Source organism: Camelus bactrianus, chromosome 6, assembly GCF_048773025.1.
Source record: "Camelus bactrianus isolate YW-2024 breed Bactrian camel chromosome 6, ASM4877302v1, whole genome shotgun sequence".
Taxonomy (NCBI): domain Eukaryota; kingdom Metazoa; phylum Chordata; class Mammalia; order Artiodactyla; family Camelidae; genus Camelus; species Camelus bactrianus.
Genome location: NC_133544.1, coordinates 29692814 through 29712016, shown reverse-complemented (window position 1 = coordinate 29712016; position 19203 = coordinate 29692814). Strand labels below are relative to the sequence as shown.

The 19203-nt window shown below is 44.3% G+C and overlaps 1 protein-coding gene and 2 long non-coding RNA genes across 15 annotated transcripts in view; 1 reads left to right on the top strand and 2 right to left on the bottom strand.

Annotated features, from left to right (window-relative positions):
* RAD51B (RAD51 paralog B) overlaps nucleotides 1-19203 on the top strand; it is a 696422-nt gene that overhangs the window by 375113 nt on the left and 302106 nt on the right. The window lies entirely within an intron of this gene.
* LOC141577906 (uncharacterized) lies at nucleotides 2380-5115 on the bottom strand. The gene is made up of 3 exons (XR_012507486.1): nucleotides 4888-5115; nucleotides 3064-3209; nucleotides 2380-2478 (listed from the first exon to the last, which is right to left on the bottom strand). It is a non-coding gene; the product is annotated as an uncharacterized LOC141577906 (long non-coding RNA).
* Nucleotides 16554-19203, bottom strand: part of LOC123618875 (uncharacterized) — a 43494-nt gene continuing 40844 nt past the window's right edge. The window contains exon 4 of the long non-coding RNA XR_012507485.1: nucleotides 16554-18345. This is a non-coding gene — a long non-coding RNA (uncharacterized LOC123618875). The remainder of the gene's footprint in view (nucleotides 18346-19203) is intronic.

The window sequence follows — 19203 nt, the reverse complement described above, 5'->3', positions numbered from 1 at the left end:
TGCAGCCCCGTTCTCTTCAAACACATGCCCTCCTTCGGGGACTCTCGTAGTTGGGACTGAAGTTCACCCTCTTGCTGTTGTTCTTGCACAACCAACATCTGGACTGGATTTTTGTCAGCTGGAGCTGAGCGAGGACTGTAAATGATGCGGTGATTTTTTTTTTTTTGTCCTTATTAAATTTATTTATAGCCAGTCTGAAGCCAGGAAAAATGTTTTTAAATGGCTAGGGCCCTTGATTGGAGGTTCTCGAGGAACATACAGTGGATGGTATCTTTTCCCCCTTCCATTTGCTGAATAATACAGGGGTAGAATTACATAATTCACCATTTGGGAGGGTTTTTTTTTTTTCCCCTGAAGGACCCTATATTAGGACTTCCTGTGCATCAGAATTCTTCCATTGTATTGGCTTATCCAATATGCCACCCTCACTGTCAGTGAGAGACAAGAGGATGTAAGTGGCAGGGTGTTACTCATAACTGCAGTGATGGAGAATGAGTTTCTGGTTGTCGGAGACACGAACCAGTAGCACAGGTATTTTCTTTTGCCAAAAAAACACAGCTTGGATTCTGTTCCTTCCTTATCCACTCAACAACCTCTGAAATCCTAAAAGCCGCCACATCTTAAAGAATCTCATTCATTTTCTCATTATTTAAGATAATAAAAGGCCCTCCAAGGTGCTTACACAAATAATTTATAAAATACTTTGCTGTGCCCTTAGACCTGATTAAATCCCAATGCCTTGGGGTTTAGATAATTACTGAAGGAACAAAACCTTCTAGAGGAGGCTGAGTTAGATGATGATTTTTTGAGGTCCCTTCCAGTTCTGCGATTTGAGATGATTCTTTGATTTTTCTTTTGCTATCATAAAGGGGCAAAAAAAAAAAAAAAAAAAAGCTGTTTGGGAATGAGGTTTGCTACCCACAGGCGCTTTCTTCTACGGAGAAAAGGCTGCTCTGCTTCCTGCCACCCAAGCACGTCATCCTCAGCCTGCACAATGCAGCTTCGTGTTCTCCGTCTTGCTAAGGGGCGATCTCTGTTGTTATGAAAGTGAATTGGAACCAAATGCACTTTCTGTTGGAAAAGCTGCCACTGATCTCAGCTCAGAGACAGCACTGAGACGGAAGGCACACGTAGAAGCGAGGGAAAAATTCTTGCTGCTACATCCCAGTGCCACTCACTTCACTGTCAGGCCTGTGAACATTTCTTGGATGCAACGTCTCTGTTTTATGATGTTCCTGTGCCACTTGATGACTGGTGTTCCATATTTAGTTCTTAGAAATGTTGACAGGTTGTTTAGTGAACGGTCCAGCTAAAGGACTGGGAAAGCTATTCTTACAGCAAGACCCTTCATTAACATAAAAGACGGCTCGTTCTCCACCAAGAAAGGCAGCCCTGTTTCATTTGCCTGATGGGGAAGTATTTGAGGCAGAGCAGCCTCATCAAACGTGGTGTCCGCTGCCCACTTTCCAGGCATTAAAAGTAGAAACCAAGTAATGGGCACTGGTACTGGCAGTGAAATGAGCCACAGAGAGGTCACCACTCATCACCAGCGTCACGACTCGGGGCTGCGGAGCAGACAGTGGCAGGCCCGAGGGTAAAGAGCATTTGTTTTCAAGCAGAGAGAGGAGAATCCCAGCAAAGCAGAGAGAGGTGAAGAGCAAAAGATGAATACAGCTGGGTATTAAGCAACCGTGTATCTTCCAAGATCATAAAGCCAAACAGTCCCTGCTAGATTTAACTTTTATTATGTTTGGAGATGAAAATCAGAGGGTGGATAAAGGGGCCTGGAGATTTGCTGCCTGAGGCCACTGCATGCTAGGGGTGTGGAGTTCTCAGTCTGCACTTGGAACATTCCACAATATTTTCCTAACAACAACAGCAACAATATTAATAAAGATAGGAATCACTTTTATTGAAGCCTGCTAAAGAGGTATCTTTCAATGCCGTATTGAAAGCAAATTGTGGAGTCAGGATCTCTGCTGGAGACGTGGTGAGGGGGGTGACCAGAGCCACTGTATTAGACACTAACAGAGTTAGTTCCTCCAGTGGAAGGAAATAGATGATCACAGAAAATAGTTATTCTAGCCGTGGTGCTTAGAGAATTTTAATAGAATGTGATGACATTGTATAAGGAGTATTTTTAGCTACACCAGGATTATGTATGTCAATCAACTTGACTATCATGGGGAAGCATAATTCAATGAATATGTAAGGTTTTTTGCAAGGTGTTATTGGATTCTGCTGTATTTCATGTTAGTTTGGAGCCATTGTCAGGCATGGATATTCTTTCATTTATATTCCTGTTTTCTATAATTCAAAACCATAAAAATAAATTAGTTTTGAATCAGCTACTTGCCTCATAGATGGCTCCTGGGGAGACTGGGAAAGCCTCAGGAGGATGTCCACACCTCTCCTGCGTACAATTCTTCCTCTGGCAACTTCCATTGGATACAAGTAAGATCAGGTACCCTGTTCATTCTAGGACAGAAAGGATTATGTTAAAACGTTGTGGGCTATTTCCCCCTCAGGCACCCAAACCTGATTTCCTTTTATGACTTGATGAATTTTTAACTGTTCTACTTTTTCATCCTCTGTTCTTGTCCTTTTTATGAAGCCACAAAGCTCAAAAACTACATGACAGGTAGAACCCCAGCAATGCTGGGGGAGACCGCCACGCTGTTGTCGGGACTGAGGTAGGTCTGAGTACTGGAGGAGGGACCAGTCAGGCTGAATGTGAGGGGAGAGAGCAGTCTTTCGAAAAAGCAGATCACCTTTCTCTCTGAGGGAAGCTAGTTTGTCTGAAACAAAAATAAACTCTTCAGAGTGGTGGACAGCCTTGCTTATTTGAACCAGGTTCCACTCTTTTCTCTTGTTTTTTTTCACCTAACCCCACTGTGAGCCATTTCACTTCCTCCCTCACAGACTCTCCTAAGCCACTCTTGTCATGACGCAGTCTCCTCTGAGGAGACGCTTGCGGCCATGTTGTTCTCCCAACAGGGAGCCCCTGTCCCTCATCAGACAGTGAACTGGAGACAAACTAGTTTAGGGAGTGGCCTTTCTTACCTCCTCGACCCCCACTTTTCCAGCCCTGTATACTTCATCTTTGCATGGATGAGACTCATTCTCTCCTGGAGGTTCGTGTCAGTGGAAGGGTGCGGAGTTGAGTGCTGGTGCCATGTCTCCTTTGTTAACACAGCTGAGCGTGTAATCTCAGAAAAAAAGAAAGACATCCAACAGAATCAATTTTAACAGACTACCCATGCACAGTTGTTTTCTAAAGAGCAAATAATGGCAAATTTTTTTTTAAATGAGACAATAAATTGGCCATTTGGGAAGCAGGCAATGACAGTTTGAAAGGCTGGAGGCTCTAACATATGTGTATGCCTTTTTTTCCTCATCTCTTGCAAATAGATAATGGTTTACGTCAAGAGAAAATTCAGGGGAAAAAAAAAGCCTTTTTTTATTTCCAGGAAATCTGGTCACTGTTCTGCAGCCAGTGATAAATGACAATGCCACCAGCCATGACCTAGGACATCCTGAATTCTTGCTCATATGAAGAGCTTGCATTCTCTTTTCAAAGGGTATCCTGTTCCTATTGCAGTTCTTCTGCTATCTCAGCTCCAGATCATCTTCCCTCCACCCCCCACCCCTCGTTACTGTACTTAAAATAGCACCAGTGCTGTTTAAAAGACTCTACACATAGATGTTGATGTCATCTGGAGGGATGGCAGGATGAAAAAAGAAAGTAACTGGATATTGACCCAAACATTATAATCCAGCTAGTCAACCTACCGAAACTTAGTTCTGTTACTTCCACTCATGTTGCATAAATCAAATAAATATTATTTTGTCCATTAGTGGGAGTAATAACTAAGTGCTGTTCATCCACAAAGATATAGAATAGTAGCATCATGGAAGAGAACTGTGGTGTTTAAAAAACAAAAAAGAGCTGTTGAAAGGTGTTGTACCCAAGGGTGAGTTGTAAACAGAGCAGTCGTTTCTGATTATGAGGACTGATGTGCTTAGTCTGCACTGATGCTACCTAAATAAGTGGGAGGAGCAAAATCCAGTTCCCTGAAGCCTCTGAGTTGCTTTGTATCCCTGCAAGTTTAAAGCAGAATATAGAACTAATCCATTGCTCTGCTTCCCTGCTGTCTTCCAGTTTAAAACATGTTGCAGATGAACGTCCAGCGGGAGAAGACTCTTGCTCTGCCTCTGCCTCAACCAGCTGTCAAGGCAAGGCTGGTAGGAAGGATCAGTCTCCACAGATGGTGCAGATCCTTCAGTCTTAAACCTGTTGTCTGGTGGCTGGGGCATCAGGTACACCCTTCTTTTCCCTGAACCATGCAGCTGGATTTTCAGGAAAAGCAAAAATCCCAACTCTAGAAAAATAATTCTCAAAGCCCAATTAAACTAGAATGGCTTGTTAGCAGTTCCTTTCCACAGTTTATGGGTTTTCCTGGCATCATTATCAAACTTTTTACTGTTTCTCTTTTCCACTGTCTTGTTTGTTTGATTCACCTGGTGAAGTGATAGCCTTTCTACCTGAAGAATTAGTGGAAGATGAAATATTGCTAAAAGCAATTCGTTCAGATCAGTTTCCAAGCCTATATTTCTCCTTCAGGTCTTATTTTGGTTTTGTTTTGTTTTGTCTTATTTGTTTTTTAATGGAGGTACTGGGGTCTGAACCAGGACCTTGTGTATGCTACGCATGTGCTCCACCCCTGAGCTACATCTATCCCCTCCTTGCTAAAAACAATTTGGATAGTGCTGAAAATATTAGGAAAGAAATGGAGGAAGTAGCCACTGTTAACAGAATAGCCTGATGATAGGCACGAAGGTTGGAAGAGAAGAATTAAGGCCATTTGGGCTATCTCTGCAAAATACCTTTGTTTTACCAACCACAGAAAAAGCCCTTGCTTGGGGTGTCTTGAGGAGTCAGGACCTGGGGTGGTTCCAAGATTTCCAGCGCTGTGTCTTCATCAACCACCAAATGGCTATAACTTTCAAAGTTGAGAGGGAAAGGAGAAGCTATGAGTTTTGTGGGGTTTGCTGATTTCTTAAGCAAAACAGTACTTCAGTTCCAAGCAGCCGATTATCATTGTGATTGCTTATATCTGGTGAATTCTAATATTCTGTATGGAAACTGCACTGCGTGTTTGTGGGGGCCTCCCCATCTGCCTCCTTTGTGAATCTCTTCTCCTTTCAGTGCCTCCAAATTTGGGCCCCAGAAAGGAGGACAGCAGCTGCATGTCAAGCTCTTGGGCCTTGGCCCGGACGTGCATCTTTCTGGAAGGGAGACTGAGTCCTGTTCTTACGTCTAAAGTTCCTCTTGATTAGCAGCTCCTTTTGTCTACTGTTTTTAAGGCATCTCTGTCTTTCATGGGTAGCTCACAGGGATGTGTTTGAGAGCCCCTTCCAGCTGGGAAGCTGCCCAACTCCCACCAGCTGAGTCGGGGGTTGACTTCCCTTTAGTTCCGCTGCTGCCTGTGGACTACGAGGACCCCACTTCCAGCCCTGGCCACAGTGGCCCTTGTCTGCTGTGCAAACTTGGCTCTGTTCTCTGGGCTTTCATTCTCTAGCCATCTGGGCATTTTGAGCACCCTTCTTATCTTGGTACCTTGGCACTCAGGACTCCGTGCCATCCTATCATAGAGATGAAAACAAAGGCATCCTTCACTTCTGGCCTGCAGTGTCCCTGGGACCATCGTAGGCTGTGTGACAGTCAGCAAGATTGTAGGGGCCAGGGCTAGGTCTGGAGTGATGTAAACGGTTTCACTGATAGAAAGCATACGGAACGGTGTGACAATAGCTAGGATTGTTCAGTACCAGGATTCCTAGACACTGGTTTTCTCCTTCTCCCCTTGGCTGTTTTGAAATCAAAGAGTGAGGAGCATAAAGACCCCTGTGGCCTCTGATCGCTGTAGCCTCTCCAGGCCTGGCAGCCAGAGATTAGAATCTAGCAAATGCTGTGTGCCAGACGAGTGGATTGAGCTTCCGACTAAGGATTCCGTGTACATCACCAGCTTTTAAAATTCCTCCTTCCACCTCCTTAACTGCTGATTTGGGGAGAGTTTGATCAGAGTCCTTCCCTCTTCAGAGAAGTGTCTGGAGAGATTAGTCCAAGAGTGCTGACAGCAAGTTCCTTATAATCATTCTTCCTAGAGAAGAATAAGCATTTGACCAAAGGCCAGTTCCACGGCCCAGCTTCCTCCTACTCTGTTGTGTCCTCTCTATTCCTCCCCACCCTCTGACCCCTGTGCCCTCATTCAGATCCCTCACCCTGTGCAGACCTCTCTCGGCCAACGAGGCATTGGCCAGCCAAAGAAAATGCTGCCAAAGAATGTTAAGTCACTTCCATTTAGACCCTGATAGTTGGGTATGGCTGCAGCTTCTTGAAAGACAGACCTAAAATGCCTGCCTCTTTTCAGAGAATCTAATTTCACATTTGGCTGCTGATCATTTTGTTACTGGCATCCATTCATATATTGGAAGCCCAAAGCTTCCACACACTTGATTCTACAGAGCAGTGTAACATTAACAAGACACATCTTGATTATGGAGCCAAAAAGGTGATGCAGGCTCATTTCACACCAAAGCGGGCAGGTATATTTACTTGTGTGTTAATAGTTGAGGCAGCAGAGACACAGGGAGGGTCAGAAATTCATTCAGGATTATCCAGTGAGTCCAAGTTTTGGTCCTCTGGTCCCTGAACAGGCAGTAGTGGTCACTTTCCTGTACAGCATGTGACCAGTGTAACTGGAGTCATGGGTTCTAAATATGACTCCTTCTCCCTGCCCATTGCCACTATAATCCAGGTGCTAGAACCCCACTGGTTTTCTGTAAATCGCCAGCGAATGGTGTGGGTTCCATCAGGTTTTTCAGTCTTTGTCTTACTTTATGTGTTAACATCTCAACTAAAAAGATAACTCTTCGCATGTAAAATTAACTCCCTCTAGTTTTCGCAGTTTCTTTCCAAGAATCACCCACTGTCAGTCCCTAGTCCTCTGTCTGGCAAATTTAGAAGAAACAATGGACTGCAGGCTGACCGTGGCTCCCATTGTATATGAATGACCCACTGACCTTGCGTGTATCTGTAATGAGTGGAGAAGGAATGCATATTCCCTGGCATAAGCTGGTTCTACCACATGGTTTGAAGAAAATACCATTTTATACCCGATTAGGAAGAGAGACTTGGAGCAGCTTGGTGGCAGATCTGTGGCTGGGTGATTAATCTAAGAACTATAGCTTTCTTCCACATAGGAGATTACATACAGTCTTTGGTCAGGTCAGAGCGGGCCTCTTGGATGATCTGATCTTTGCAAAAGGCACCACGATGGGCCAGCACAGCAGTCTTTCCATGTATTGCTCCCTATGTTTAAAAAAGAGACCATTTGAGTGTTTCAATAATTAGGTCTGCCAGCATCTGTAGCTCTTTCGACCCACAGTAAAACTTTAGTGACTTTCTTCTACTAACACAAGTCACTGCCTCTCAGAGTTTGAAGAAAAGTGAATGTTCACTGGGGCTTTTCTGAATGAGAACAGCAACATTTCTCTTTGGGTAGGATTACAATAAATAATGTCTTAGACGAATCTGCCATTTTCTTTAGGACATTAACAAACAGAGTTTATGTATTCCCTCATTCATCTTCTTGGTACTTCACTGAGACAGTTTGGGTACTGGTGCTATATTCTCCATCTGTAAAATGGAAAGAACCAGAGTATTAAGTTCAACTTAGATGGATTACAAGAAAGAATGCAGACATCCATGTGATCTGTGTTTGCCAAGTTGCTGCCCAGAACTTTTAAATTTTGTTAAGAGCTTCATTTCGCCTACCTGAGGGGGTCTGAGCAGTGTTTGATCTAGGCCAGGGTGCAACAGGCTTATGGCCAGGTGGAACTGGACAAATAAATGGAACTGGTTCCAGTTTACCAACCTGGCACTCATTATGTGCTGGTCAAGGAAGTGTTTTTCAAATCACAGGGTGCCTCTAGTGAAAATCCATTGGTGCTTTGATGGTGGCCTTTTGGAGATACTGCTATAATTTGAAACCATTCCCATGGCAGGCCCAGGGAGAGGTCTTACTTCAGCCAACACGCAACATTAGGCAGAAGAAACAGGGCCTTTCTGGCTGAGTTGACCCGTGGGTGGGCCCTCGTCCACATGTTTCTAATTAGGGATGCAAGAGAGAGTAGATATTCCATGGCGACTCTCCTTTCCTTCTCGGCTGTGAGATAGAACAACAGCGCCTTTGTGGTGACCTCTACAGAGCTGTTTACACTTGGTGACCTGCCTGAGCTCCCCTGCCAGCGTGGATGCACCTCCTGGCTAACAAGGAACAGCCACGCTATCTGTTACCATGGTAGACCCTGGAAGTCAAAAGGAAAAAGAAGATGTTTTCCCTCTTGTGGCATAGTCTAAGTTCATTTTCTTCACGGATTTATTGAGGCATAATTTACATACCATAAATCTACCCATCGTAAGTATACAATTTAGTGTTTTTTAGTGAATTTAGAGAATTATATCACCATCACCACAGTCCAGGTTTAGAACTTCAGTTGGACTTATTTTGAAAATACCAAATAATGATCATAATTGGAATGCAGGTCATGCTGAAGTACAAAAATAAATTGTTGAAGCTATCTTGGGCTAAGGAAGAGGGCCATCCAGGAAGTCATTTGAGACAACTAAGTCTCAAGTTTCTCAAAGTACATGAAGCCTTGAGATTAGTATTTATATTTAGAAAGGGTTTCCATATTTTTGGTCATCAGATGGTATGACCGACTTGAAAGAACCGAGAAACTGTTTGCTATAGAACCTACCTCACATGTCAACATCAATTAATCTTTCTTGATTATAAAGAGAAGGTGCAGAGGATGTGAATGTGTGTACCCCCCACCAAGAGCTTATAATCCACTTTGAACATCTCATTAAATATTTATTTACCTAAAGACTACTTTGAAAGCCCCCTTATCTTCAGGTATTGTGTTAGGCACTGCAGACTCACAGATGAGTGAAACAAGTTCCCTACCTTAAGAACTGGCAGTCCAGTGGTTCATATGTAAACAGATAATTTCAATATAAGGTCATGAGTTCTGTGATAGAGAAGAGTGCTGTGCAGTATCAGAAAGGTCATCGGCAGAGATTTTCTAGAGAAGATGTTACTAAGATATCAAAGACATGGTTAACAATTGCATCAATCCTGCCGACATAGATTGAGTACCTGCCCTCTGCTCCACTGGAACAAGGCTGGGTGAGACCTGGTCCCTGCCTTCAGGTGGCATTTTAACTGGTGGGAGAAACAAGTCCATCACTACTTCCAATCAGATGGTAATGACTGCATAGAAGTGGGAAGAACAGAACACACTAGGAACTTAGAGGCAAAAGAGAGACCATTTCAGGGAAGCCTTCCTAAAAGAAGTAGCCTAAATGCTACTTTGAAAGCTCAGAAGGACCCAAACCTGAATTTTGACCAGTAGATGGAATTTCAGCAGGCATGGGTGAGAGATGGGAAGCAGTCCGGAAGAAAGATGCTAGCAATGGCTCAGGGGCCCACGAGCTTAGGATGTTCAGTGTACAGGGAGCAGTCCAACATGGACTGATACGTATGTCATACAGTTTGAACTATCTCTATATATCTATGTGAGAAACAGGGAAATCAGGTGAATTAGAGGCTGTGACTTCCCTTGACTACTTCAAGGCGGGCTTCCTAGAGAAAGCAGCAGTTCATTTCACTCTGTCTCTTATATAAGCTTTATGCCAAGAGGATATGATAATTTATTTTCTTCTTCGGTTTCTTCTTTCACGATTCATCACGTGGTCACCACCTACTGGGCCACCATCAAAGCACCAGTGGATTTTCACCAGTGGTCCCTAAGATTTAGGAAATACTTCTTGACTGGTACATTTTGGTGCCGGGTTGGTGAGCACAGGCCAGTTCCATGTGTTTGTCCCGTGCCACCTGGCCATAGGCCCTCTTGCACCCTGGCCCAGGAGGTTCATGCAGTACTTTCAAGAAGATTAAAAAAACAACTCCTGGAAACATTGGCTCCTAACCTTTGCAGGAGTAACTGCTATACCTGAGCAGACTTAGTAAGTAGATTGGAGGTCTGAGAAGAAAACATGAAGAAAAAAAATGAGGAAGAATGGTATTATTTGCTTAAAATTCCCAGGGCTCCACAGGGTAAACCTCTTTCTAAATTTAAGTTGCTAAGGACCTTGAACCTAAGGTTGTTTGGGGATATTTTGCAAAGTGAGGAATATTGTTGGCTTTCAATCAGGAAGGAAAGAACTCAGTTGGCTTTGATATAACCAAGGAAGAGGGAGTTTTGTATTTGTTTGTTTGCATGGATGGTCCACCTACTGTGTGGCCTTGTTCGCGACATGGCCGACCTCTCTCGGGGGTCAGTGTGAACAGCCAGGCTGCAGCTGTAGCTGAAGACAATGGCCAGCGCTGTTAGGCAGTGCCCTTTGGGCCCCAGAGGCTAATTTCATAGTATTTTGTGGCATTGAACCTGCCAAAGAAAATGCTTCATTTGGGGAAATATAATTTCTGTATGTGTATGGTTTTTTCATGAAAAATAGAGAAGAGAGATTTTTGGAAGGACATAACTTACCCTATTGGCCACTCTTTCTAGAAAAGCTGAAAAGCAAGAGGTCAGCACTCTTACAAGTGTCATGTCTTAAACGTCAGTTGACCAATAATTATTCGCATATCATCACAGGGGAAGTCCTCTCTCATTGTTTTTTTTTTTTTTCCTCTAGATTGTGATGCTTTTTTTAAAAAAAAAAAATCCCTGGGTGGGGAAATGATATTTTAAAAAGTCTGTAAATTTAGTACTGTATTTGCTGAGAAGTAACAGCCCTTGAAACTCTGGGGTTTTTAGGTTTTGGTTTTGGGGTTTTTCTTCTTCTTCTTCTCTTTTTTTTTTTTTTTTTTTTTTTTTTGGTATTTTCCAATGCAGTACTAATTATGGATGGGAGGTAACTTTGCTTTGCCAGTCTTCAGGTTAATAAAAGGGCAAATTCTTGGCCACTGTTTAGAGTTGCCAGATAAACCGCAGGATGTCCAGTTAAATTCACAGTTTAGATAAACAACAAATAATTTTTTAGTGTAAGTACATTCCAAATATTGTACTGGGATGTACTTAGACCAAACAAATTCATTGTTTATCAGAAATCTAAATTTAACTGGGCATCCCGTATTTTTATTTGCTAGAGCTGGCAACTCTACTTCACTTCTGCAATAAAAATGCCCCCAAGGTGACTGGGAGCTTTTATGGTTAGCTGAAAGGTGCTATCTGTTTTGAACCCAAACAGAACAATATATGAGATAAAACTGAAAAATAGAATCAGGTCAGTGATACAAAGGTGAAGGGAATCCTTTCTCATTGCTTTATCTTTGTGTAGCTAACTCTGAGGACCCATTTCATTTGGGGGTGGCCCTCCTAGGTCTGCTCTAGCTCGGAGTCATACTTTGTAGGCCACCTGGGTGGCTTCTTTGTTCTGGCTTTAGCCCAGGTGATCAAATCAGGACTGGAGCTCCCTTTTAAATCCAGAGTGCTTGCCCTTCTGAGGGCAGCTCTGGGCTTTCTTGACTTTTTTGGCTTCTGTAAAATTCCTACTAGGCCTAGTGAAGTGGGGTCCAACTAGACATGCGTCTGAGAATAATAACAGCTATCAATTACTAAGATCCCGTAGGTGCCACTGCTTTACCTACATTACCACTATCTACCTGTGTGAGTCTATCTTGCCTCCTACCAGCCCTATGAGATGGGTACTGTTAGCTCCATTTTACAAATGAGGGAACGAAGGCCCAAAGAGATGGAAATAACGTGCCACTGAAAGGCAGAGCTGGGGTTAGCATTCAGGACAGTCTGACTCTAAAACCCTTTGCTTAACCACTGTGCTACCACACGTGGTACCCTTAGATCCCCATCCTTCCCTCCCTAGTCCCCAGCTTGACTTGATGTTGGAAAATCATCCCTTTCTCTCCTTGTTCCTAACTAGCTGGAATTGGCCCTAAATACTCTTTGTCCATGTGTGTCGGGCAGCAGTGGGAAAGACGCAGACACGTGGGCACTGGAACATGTTACTTTGGATGCTTCCTATTTTCCATGAAAATGATTAAACCAATGGCGGGGGGAAAAAAGCCCAGGAACTTTATTACAACATTTTAAAATGTGTCATCATTTTAGTATCTTTAAAGAATCTGAAGAGACTTTCAAGCGTTAGACTGTAAATAGCTAACAGCTCCAAGACGAGCTTACATAGGAATCACATGATGGTTCCTAAACGGCCATTTGTCTAAGCTCTGCGGAGTGCTGTCATGCTCAGCCAGCTCTCCTGCCAAAGGCAGAGGCCTCTGTTCCCCAGCCGCTCGCTCCTCCCCGCTCTCCTCTTGGTAAAGAAATAGCAAAACTATACTGCCCGACACCATTTTCTTTTTGAACCAACATATGCTTTTCCTGGTTAACTCCTTATATGAAATGATTGGTCAGCATTTTGAGCTCATCAAGGAAAAAGTTTTACTTGTTCCAGCTGGGAAAGTCCATGAAGTTAGCCATTCGGTTCCCATCATCTGGTGCAGTTGTTACGTGTAAAGTATCTCTGTGGGTGGGGCCGACCCGATAGCATTCCTCAAACTGCGGGTTATGGACCCCAGGGCCTGGAAGAATTTCTTTCACAGGGTCACGCTCCAGCACTGATTCTTTCTGGTGAAAAGCTGTCCCAGACTTTCTCCTCTGACTCTCAGACTGTCTCTCATCCTTCTTTCCCCCTGGGGTAGTGTAACAGGCCTCCTCTCTTCTTTCCCTCTGCCCTCTCTTCACCTGTCTCCTTTCCCCACTGTGCTAGATTTCTCCTCGTCTCATTTCCTTTCACCACTAACTCCTCCCAGTTTTAAAAACTAAGTCCATCTAATTCTCAAAGGAAACTTAAAACAAAAAATGGAACACTAGGAAAACAGCAGAGGTGAGGGGTGTAAGGTTAGTCTTCATCCTTAGCCCTCTGCATCTGAGAAAAATACCCTGTTCTCTTCTCCATGGAGACTAAGGATGACCCCCGCCACCCCTTCCTCCTCCATCCTCCCTCCTCCATCCTCCCTCCTCACATTCCTCTGTTCTTTCGTAAGCTCCCCCCACCCCAATTCAGATGTCACTTAGTCAGCTGATACAGTTGGTAAACTTGCAGACATTTCATTTCTCTCCTTTTGGGTGATGGAATTCTGGTGCCATGGGGGCTTTCAGGAACAACTCAGTAAGTGATAGTCTTAGAGGATTTCAAAAGAAGCTCTGGGAAGACATTCCTGATTCGTCTCTGTCCTTGCTATTTGATTTGCCTCTCTGCGCGGCTCAGCAAACAGAAGCCTTTGGTCCGCCATCTGCTTTTCCTTGGGAAGCAAGAGAGACGGCAGAGGTACAGACTGAGCAAGTCTCTTAGACTCTGTATGTTTGTTTCCTTAACTGAAGAAAGGACAAAATAATGATTCTGACTTCATGGCATTGCTGTGAGTGTTCACTGAATTGATATTTAATAAATCCTTTAAAATAAGGCTTAGCATATAGTAGTCACTATATTAAATAAGTAAATATAACAAGGCAGAAAGTAATAATAATGTCCTTCTTTTGATTCGTGCCTGAATAGCTGCAGCCAGCTCCCTACAGTCCCTTAGAGATCTCACATCAACCCAGGTGGCAGCTGGCAAGGACTGCAACGAGTCATGGTTTCACTCAAAGGACTTTGACAGTCTGGTCTTAATGTACCTCTTCTCACTGTATTTTGACCAGACTGATTGACTGATTATTTCCTATTCCAACTTCCCCTTCAGATTTCCTTCCCCAGCCCCACCACGTGTATCCAGCTCCCTTGCTGTCTTCACCTCCTGTTGGCTTTCAGCATGTGTGGCCCAGAATTACTAGGTGTCTATTTCAGTGCAAAGCCTTTCTTCTCTTCTAGATCATGAGCTTCTTTTGAGGGGGAAGGGCCACATTTCTGATGGTTGAGTATCATTCATCATGCCTTGTACATAAATGGTGCTCTATAAGTGTGTCTTGATTGGCTGACTTGAGCTTTTGCAGATGAGGAAACTGTCTGCCTAGAGCTAAGCGGTACCTAGCGGAACCTTACCTCTAGGCTTCACGGATGTGTTCTTCTGGAAGGCCAGTGCCTCCCTACTTTGTGTTAGGACAATGGAGCCTCCAGTGTGGGCCAGGGCAGACGGAGCCACTGTGAAGTTGGGGTGTGGTGGGAGTGTGCTGGGATTCGAATGTGGGATGGAGCAGAGGAGGAGGGCCTGCAAGCAGATGGCTAAAGGCTTTGGCTTTGCACAATTACCATAAACGCTTTTAATTAGCACCTTGAAAAAGTTTGGGTAAAAAGAGACAGTTAAAATATATTTTTTAGAATGCAATGGGCTGCCTCCGAAAACATTCCAATTTTGCAGGCCTAGCGGGAAAAGGACTAAACAGAGTCAAAAAAAAATCACAATACCACTGCTAAAAGGTGTGTAGGTTGAGCAAAAAAGGAGAGGTTGGCGTGTCTGTTGGTGGCAGTCTGAAAAAATAAACTGTGGGGTGCTACTACTTGTATCCTGTGTAATTTTTGGTGGGTGGATAAATAAAATTGTATGAGAAAAACGGTTCTCTAACAGTAAATTCTGCCACTCCAGCACAACGGTGTGTATGTCCACACTTTTATAAATATATTTGCATGAACCCACATGGCCATGTAGCTCTCACATGAGAGAGAGAGATGGAAGAATTAAATGCTATGTGTTTTTCCCCCATCTGTAGGCAGTGTTTGATAATTGTTGATGCATGGTTCTAATAACCTTGACCAGTAGATATGGCGACTGTGAGAATTTCCAGAAGGGAAACAAGACTACAGAGAGGAAGACATCTCTTGTTTCTAGGGGGCAGTCTTCCCAGCAGCCCTCAGCCTAGAAGCTGTTTTTCCTTCAAGGAGAGTCCCGGGACAAGATAAATAGGCTTCCTGACCCAAAGACAGGAACACTCAGGGAGACCAGGGGTCGGGGAGTGGAGCAGACGGGAGGGGTGAAGTGTTCAGAGGGAGACCGGTCCTGACCAAGGAGCTGGCCCGTCATTCAGTCTGGGGCAGCTGAGCATTGCTGCCCACGCAGCCGAGGGCGGGGTCCCTTTGAGACCCAACGATGTGAACTTGCCTTCATTTGTGTCTTCGTTCTTCAGCAAACTTTTACTGAGTTCTTACTATGTGCCAGATGCTGGGCTGAGCCCCAACATGTGACCTCACTGGGCACTGAGTCCGAAGCTTTGGCAGCTCAGGGTGACGTTCCTTAGAGAACTGGGAGGTCTGCCAGAGAGGAGGAACAGTACAAACAAGGCACTGGAGAACCCATCAGAGGAAGTGATGCACAGATGCTCTACGCGGGAGAGCAGAAGCAGGAGCAGAGACGTTCTTCTGAGACTTCAAGCTTGACTTCTGACTGAAATATAGAGATACGAAGAGCACGTGCAGAAGTTCAGAGACCCTTCTGACTCGGGTATGCCCTTGTGGGTCTTTGGAAGCTACAAAGACAACCGGGAGTGGCAGGAGACGAAGCTGAGAAAAGGAGCGAGCACAGGCACCTCCAGGCACTGGTGGCCGGAAGAGTTTACTAACCTCTTTCAGGGCCATAAACCAAAACACACCCACAGTTGTACATACTGTAATTCATTTTATAAGTGCCCAACATAGTAATTGTATGTTGCTTACTTACAGTGCTCTTTTGATGGTTCTCAGATCATCTCTTGTTTTATGTTCTAAAGTCCACTCAGATAGTGTTAGAATGGACCGTCTGCTCCCCACCCGCATGTCTGGGCAGGGATGACTCCTGTCAACCTTCCAGGCCTCATCTTATAGGCTCTTTGTCCACCTCCCTGTTATCATGGGGCATCACAAAGTTTTTATAGTAAATTGCAAAGCAGTTTGGTTTTCTCAGCAGATGGTATGTCCCTTGAGAGTAGGTACCCTATTCTGTTCATCTCTTTATCTCTGGCAGCTGGCACAGAGCCTGGCACAGAGTGAGACCCCAAACTAGGACGGGTCCATTTTGGATGCACGGGTCTCATACATTCCCAAGCTGACACTGGGCTCTCCGTATACAGACTCCATCCGGAACCTTCCTGCTGCCAAGTGGTATCTTCCAATGACATTAAAAAAAAAAAAAAACAACAAAAAACCCTCTTTATAATGTTTTCCTTTCGTATCATGCAAATAACATATTTAAGATGGAAACTTCTGTGCTTCATGTTATAGATTAATAATGAACATACTTTCTCTTTCTAGAGTGTGACTGTCTTTTTTAACCAGTTGCTTTTCATTGTCATTCCTTCCAGTAATTTTTTCAGATGCTCTGAATTCCTGTTCAAGTTTCCTTTTCCCTTGAAGCTTCCGTCTCCCCTCAGGCTGCTCTCGGCCCACCCGCGCAGTGCTTTTCCTCCCTGGCTCTCATGCTCTCCCCAGTTATTCATCGCCTGTGCTGCCTGGGTTATTCATGTAAATGAGGCATTAGGCCCACCCCCTTTCCCGGCACTCGTGCCTTCAGGGCAAACTCTGTTCTGTGCCTCTCTGCCCCTCCCATAGCAACTAACACCGTGCCTCTCACTCCAGAGATGCCCAGCAAATGAGTGCTGATGAAGTTCCATCAGTGAGATGAGGTAGTCAGCAGTAGGTGTACGCTCGTTGGTGCGGGAGCAGCGCAGACTAGTGCTAGCATTTGAGGGGGGCTGCCTGGCTTCTAATCTTGGTTCCTAACTACTTTTAGGGCTTGGAACAATCTGCCAAACCTCCCTGTATCTCAGCTTCTTCATCTTTAAAATGAGGATAATAGCAGTGCCTGCCGGGTGATGGTGTAGTAAGGGCTGGGTCAAGGCAAGCACCACGTTTAGCACAGAGCCCCGCCCATGGGGAGAGCGCTGATCCTCACCAGCCACCAGCGCCATAGGTATCCATTATCACGAGCTGGGTTTGGGTGAAGATGTGAGGTCTGGCCTGGAATGCGCCTTCTTAGATTCCTCTTGGAGCACCCTGTGCCCTGGGCTTTTTCTGCACAGGGAATGTGTCTGCTTCAGGAATTGTATGGACCATCTTGACTGAGAGTATTTTTTTCCACCTTTAGCTGTTGCCCTGTATTTATGTGTTGGTGTTGGCACAGGTGTTTTGCTTTCACCAGATTCTCGAAGGGGGGCGTCCATGACCCCAGATAGGGAGACACGGATGATGTTCTGTTAAAAGTGGAAGGAACTTGTGCACATGGTAGAAACATACACTAAGGACACACGAGTGAGTGTGGCTCCCCATAGGCTTACCAGCCTACTGTCCCTTAGAGCTGAACACACTGATTCATCTCCACATGTGTCTTCGGGGGCCCCCGCTGCGTGTCAGGCTCTGTGTTAGGTTTGGGGACCAGAAACATGACTGAGACGTGGTTCATGCTGTTGAGGTGCTTGGAGTTCTAGCAGTTTCTTTTCATCTTTTATTAGACACCGATTGAATAATTTTATTACTTGTTATTAAGTAAGGCTTATCTCCCCGAGTGGACTTACTGTGTGCTTACTGTCCTGGACACTACTACAGACAGTGCTGTCAGCCCCACCACTGCCCGATGGAAAGAAGGAAGGGTGACAGGCAGTAAGGACCAGGTCGGGATTTGGAGACAACAGGGAGGAGGCAGCCGGGTCATGTCATTGTGCTAAAAGCCAAGCAGCCTTCGTTCCTGCACTCTGTGTCTATGTCTAGATCACGGGTAGGGGACTAAAGGCGTCTTTGGTCATAAACCTTCCTGTGCCTAAGCTTGGCCTGCACTCAGCTCTAATAAAAATACTAGTAAATGTTAGGACTAGAAATAAAATGAGGCACAGACTGCTATTAGAACTTTTTCTACAACTGAATTACTTTTTCTTCAACCAAATACATTACGTATTGTATCAGCCAGGATCCCATCAAGAGATGACTTTAATTAGGATCATTCAGGATACTTGAGTAATAAAAGGAATACTTTTAGTGGAGCAGACAGGGTGCAGGGAAGCCAGCAGGGCTTCTGCAGGTATCCAGGGCTAATACTAGAGCGGCTCCATCGGTACCCCTAGGCCTGAGAGAGTGAGGGGTGGGCGGGATTCTGGAAATAGGAGACAGAGAAGGCTGCCTGGCAGGATCTGAGACCTCCAGGAGGCTCGGGCAATCTCACAGCCCAAGGCCACTCTGTCCCCTCCTGTCTCCTGCTGGCGCTCCTCTGTGGCCAGACCCAGGACAGAGCCCTGTTGATGTGGTTCACACAGGTCAGGTTCCAATGCAGAGCGCAGGGTGGAGAAGCATGGAGAGTAGATCTGGAGGGACACACAGGAAGGTATCCGGCAATCATGTTTTCATGTTTGATTTTAGAGGTAAGCGTGTGTATTTCAATTTCATCTGTTCTGGCCAGCTAAATTTTTAATAGGTTATAAAATATTTCTACCATAGTTATTACACCATCAGTTTCATGATCTCAGTTATTTTTTTCAATGTCTTATTAGTTTAGCTGCCCCCCCCCACTTTTTTTTAGGGAGAGTTATATATAAATTAGCCTGTTTTCCTCCAGAGCACACAGAGAATAAAAAAGCGATTTTTCAGAGATTTTTCTCTTTACAAAGAAGGTTGTTCCATTTCCCCTTTCTATTTCTCTCTACTACTTTCTTCTTCTATGCTTAGGCCAAGAGTTTATTACATTTGGAGACATCCAGCCTGGTGCTTCCCAAAGCTTCCTCAGCCAAAGACTCCTTTGGGACTCCAACTAAATTTCCTGGTTCTCTTTTGCTTTTAATACCAATGCCCATATTACCCAATGAGGTTATTTTTTATTACTTACAAATATTTTTATAATTAACTTAAGACTCAATAAGGAACCAAAGCTAAACAGACCATAATTATTTCAAGTTCTAACCACTAGGAGTGGATATTAATCTTTGAGGAGGTATTATTAAAACGTAGTATAAAATAGTTACAAATATCAAGTCATAATTGCAAAAGAATATCTGTGACTATAAAAGCAAAATAAACTAAATTTAGAAGTTAATTGTGGAGCTGTAGCAAATGTAATTGTGGCACATTTCAGCACTGTATTAGAATAGGATCTTATCTCCGAATTATTCACTGATAGATATTCATTTTACTGTGATATTCACAGGAAACCCTGTTACATCACTTTC